The sequence below is a fragment of the Asparagus officinalis genome, chromosome 7 (assembly GCF_001876935.1).
Source record: "Asparagus officinalis chromosome 7, Aspof.V1, whole genome shotgun sequence".
Lineage (NCBI taxonomy): Eukaryota > Viridiplantae > Streptophyta > Magnoliopsida > Asparagales > Asparagaceae > Asparagus > Asparagus officinalis.
In genome coordinates, this window is record NC_033800.1 from 39174722 (window position 1) to 39180143 (window position 5422).

Consider the following 5422-nt stretch of genomic DNA (forward strand, 5'->3'; position numbering starts at 1 on the left):
AATGGAGGTTGGTGGAATTGTGGAGTGAAGCTTATGCAATTCAAGTTCAAGATCCAAGTTCCGCTTCATCCGCATAGTGTACCAAGTCAAGCTTATTGAAGATCAAGATTGGCTTGGGTAATCTAGTTTAGGTTTTTTATTATGTGTGTTAGATACTCTAAGCTCAATATCATATACACACACATTTTATTGGTTTCCTTGTATATATATGTAGTTATATATATATATATATATACAACACAAGTTTTGGTTTTTATGTTTATAAATATGAAATTACATATTTCATATTTATTATTGTGATTTGGTTTAACTACTTAGATATGAAACAAATATATTTTCATATACATACTCATATGTTTCATTTTCTATTGTATTTGTAAAAATATTGTATTCTTAGTTTTTGGACTTAACAATAATCATATACATATTTTATTAAGTCTACATAATTATTGTGCAAAGTTTCAAAACATGGTTTAGCCTAAATGTCAAAATTCATATGTTTACATTTTCGTATTTTGAACTATTTTGCAAAATGATGATATTTCTCATTTGGAAAGTCCTTTTAGAAAACCAATTTTTGTAGCATGTGTATTATCATGTCTACAATCATTTCCCAAAGTTTCATAATTTTTGGAATTTATTTGATATTTTTAAACAGTGTTTTAATCAGCAAACTGTTTTCAAAACCTGGAATTTCATATATCAGTTCACGATCGACCGTCACGGTCGACCGCGCCTGAGTTCTTTCGTCAGTGGACAGCAGAGACTTTCATGGTCGACCGCCGCGGTTGACCGTGAGCTCGAGATTTCCCACGGTCGACCGCCACGGTCGACCGCCGAAGTCTCTGGAGCTTTTCCTGTTGTTTTTGTTGCTTGCGGTCGACCGCCAACTATTTGTTGAATCTAGAAATATCGACTTATGGGAAGTTATTGATTGTGCTTATATTGTGCCCACTTCGGAGATATCCAAGTGGAGCGATCATGATAATAAAATGTTTATAATGAACAAGCTTTTGTTAGAATTTTTGTTTAATGATTTTGACTCATCCTTTTCTAACAAATTTGTTCATTTTGATAGTGCTTACAAACTTTGGAAATTCGTTTATCCCAACGGTTCTTTTGGTACAGAATCAGATTTCTGATTCTTGGGCTGTTTGGTCTTTTCCCTAGGGGTTTTTGCTGTTACTTCATCTTCCTATATAAACCCCCAAACCCCCTTCTATTTCAGCAACCAATGGGATGTTTTAAACCAGTTTAAAAAGTTTTAACAGGGGTTTAAGTTTGGTTTAAAGCTGTTTTTGGTTGGTTCACAAGTAGAGGAGATCATCTACATTGTTTGAGCTTCCTTTTAATCCATCTCTCCATCTTGTTATTCAGAGAAGAATCTCTAAACTCATATCTAGCTATTTATACGTTTGATTTACATTTCCATAAGCTAGCATTTGTATTGAGTTTAGTTTGATTTTGATTTACTCATTGTTTACACACACACACACACACCCACTTGAGCTTATTGTATTTATATACATAGTATATTTGGGTTGGTGAGAGTTGTAACAATTGAGTATGAGCTTTTATTGTGTTCTCATCCATATTAGAGAACAATCATTTTTTGTATTGTGCTTAATCGTGAGATCACTTTGTAATACACTTGTACACCGAGAGGAGTGTGTGGTGAGAGTCGGGGATCGTCCCAAGAGGAGTGGCGTCGGTTGAAGAACCTAGGAAGAGGTTGTAACCGAGCACTTGAGGGAGACACGGCTAGATCCAACACTTGTGAGGGTGTAGAGTGTGATTGCAAGAGTGTTGATTGTAAAGTTTTCGGTTAGCTAGAAAACCGAGTGTGAGGTGTAAACGTTATTCGGGTGAACGTAGAAAACCCGGTTGTGATAGTGGATTTCTCCCCGGGAGTGGGGCGTGGAGACGTAGGACGGAAGGTTTGAACCCGTGATCATATAGTGTGTTTGAGTGTGCTTTGGCGTTCATTTATATTTATATTCATATCTTATATCCTCTAGGGTCTAACAATTGGTATCAGAGCTTGGTGCTCTTTGATTTAAGGACTAATCGCCTTGAGTTAAAGATCCAAGTTATCTTATTTGTGCTAATCTAGTTATGATTACATTTGTCTTGCTTGTATATATTCACATATATATCATGAATATAAATGTATTTCGTTTAGGCTATGAATCAAATGTTGCTCCTAAATTCATTAATTTTCCCTATGCTCAATGGGGTTCTAGATTTAAACTATTTGTTGAATCTAGAAATATCGACTTATGGGAAGTTATTGATTGTGCTTATATTGTGCCCACTTCGGAGATATCCAAGTGGAGCGATCATGATAATAAAATGTTTACAATGAACAAGCGTTTGTTAGAATTTTTGCTTAATGCTTTTGACTCATCCTTTTCTAACATATTTGTTCATTTTGATAGTGCTTACAAACTTTGGAAATTTATTGAAGCACATCAAGGGGACTTGGAGGCAATCCGACAAGCTTTGGAGGATTCTTCTTCAAGTTTATGTGGAGCATCATGCACACGGCCACAAAAGGATAACTCTTGTGTAGTAAGCGATTCCGATTCCGATAATGATTTATCTATTGATGAACTCGCTTGTGCATATGAAAGATTATCTCATGCCTATAATAAATTGCAAAATAATTTTATTGATCTTAAAAGCAAGCATGTAGAATTAAAATTCGATCATGAGTTGCTAGGTTCTAAATATGATATCATTGCTAAAGAGAATGTTACACGTAAAGAAAATAATGATATATTGAATTTGGAAAATAAAAATTTGAGCTCATCTATTGCTAGTTTAACTCATGCAAATAAAGATGTCATACTAGAAGTAGAATGCATTAGAAATGAATTTGATAACCATACATGCTCTACTTCTATTATCAATGATGTTGTGCCTAATGTTGAGTTGAATCTTATCAAAAATAGCATATCATCTTTAGATTCAACAGTAACTTCATGCATTGATAATCATAAGAAGCTTATGAATATGCATGTGTGCCAAATCTGAGTCTAAATCATCTACTCATTATGCACACATATATAGCAAAGTTTATAAATACACTATTTGTGGTCGTAAAGGCCATTTGTCTAAATTTTGCTATGATGCACATAAACCTATAAAATCAAATGTTCCTTGTGCATCTCATCAAGCTTCTTCATCACACACTCATGCACATGCACATAATGTTCATCATAAGCATGCTAGTGTGTATCAATGTAATTATTGTGGTCGGTTTGGCCATTTGGCAAAGTTTTGCTATGATTTGAAAAAGAATTTAAGTTTGCCAAATATTTCTAGTAGACCACATGTTTCTAAATATGATGTTTGTGGTAAATATGTCCACTTAGAAAAGTTTTATTTTGATAATGTTTCACATTTGCAAAATAATCCTAAAAGATCATATATGTTTGCAAATGTTTCCCGTGCACAAGCTAATGGTCCACAAAAACAAATGGATCTCTTTCATTGCACAAATTGCAATCGGAAGGGTCATTTGAATGAATATTGTTTTGACCGTGTTAGTGCACCATATGTGCCCAAGAGGGTTCATAACCCTAGGGCTTTGAGCTTTAATGATAGGGGTCATATCCCTAAACAAACCGGCACCAAGAATACTTGGGTGCCAAAATAAATTTTAAGCCAATAATTTTAGTACTTTTATTTTTCTTTTTCTTGGTTTTGAAAAATGTATTTTAAACTTTTATGAAAACTATTTTTATTGATCAATTATTTTGTTTTCATGATTACTAGTTTTGATTTTTGTTGAGAGATTTGTGTTTATATAACCCTCCGGGTTTATTGGGTGTTTATTCCCAAATCATGTTTACCGGGTACTAGAATGATTATATGGGTTGGAACAAGCTTAAGAGCTTGATACATTGTTGCCTCTCTTGAAATTCTTTTATCAAAGTTTTTGTTTTGAATTATTGCTTTGAATTCATTATATTTTACTTATATGATGATATTTATGTGTTTGTGCTTATGGATCATCTATTCGTGCCTTATAACATATTCCAATGTGGTTTGATCAAATCCCACAAAGAAAAGTCTCTTCTTTGATCAAACATTGTTTTTGGACTCAAATCCTGATTTATGACTTCAATTGAGTGATTTGTTTTCCCTTAAAAACTTTTTGCATGGTTCTCATGTACCTCTTCTTTTGATTTCATAAATCTATTCTTTTATATGGTTTTTATATTTTTTGTGTTAATGAGACACTTCTTTCATATTAACATACTTATATGTGTTCTCATTATCTTTTTTGTATGTGAGTTATGTTTAGCATATTTTTAATCTATGCTTTCTCACATATGTATGCCTTAGCATTCATTTCATACATTCATGAGAAATTTTGATAGGGGGAGCAATCCCTATATTTTTATGTGGTATACTCACTCATGCATATTGATAGGGGGAGCTTTCGCTCTCTTCATTCCTTTGTCCCCTTTTTGATGTTGTCAAAGGGGGAGAAATATTATGAGTATATTCTTTCTTGTTTATATGCATGTGAATTATAATTTATATATTTATTTCCTTTCATGCATATATCTTTTTTGTAAATTGTTTGTCATCATCAAAAAGGGGGAGATTATTGGCCTTCTTGTTTTGATGATGTTTAACAAACAATTTACTCTAATGTTGTTTGTCCAGTGTTTGTGTTTTCGTATTTATTCTAGGCAAACAACGTGTTGGAGGATGGATGGAATAACGCTTCAACAACGATATCAAATGGAGGTTGGCGGAATTGTGGAGTGAAGCTTATGCAATTCAAGTTCAAGATCTAAGTTCAGCTTCATCCGCATAGTGTACCAAGTCAAGCTTATTGAAGATCAAGATCGGCTTGGGTAATCTAGTTTAGGTTTTATATTATGTGTGTTAGATACTCTAAGCTCAATATCATATACACACACATTTTATTGGTTTCCTTTTATATATATGTAGTCATATATATATACAACACAAGTTTTGGTTTTTATGTTTATAAATATGAAATTACATATTTCATATTTATTATTGTGATTTGGTTTAACTACTTAGATATGAAACAAATATATTTACATATACATACTCATATGTTTCATTTTCTATTGTATTTGTAAAAATATTGTATTCTTAGTTTTTGGACTTAACAATAATCATATACATATTTTATTAAGTCTACATAATTATTGTGCAGAGTTTCAAAACATGGTTTAGCCTAAATGTCAAAATTCATATGTTAACATTTTCGTGTTTTGGACAATTTTGCAAAATGATGCTTTTTTACAAATGGGAAATGCAATTTGTAAAATTCTTTTTGTAACATGTTCATTTACATGTTTATATACATTTCCCAAAGTTTCATTATTTTTGGACTTCATTTGTTATTTTTAACAGGAACTTATATTATCTG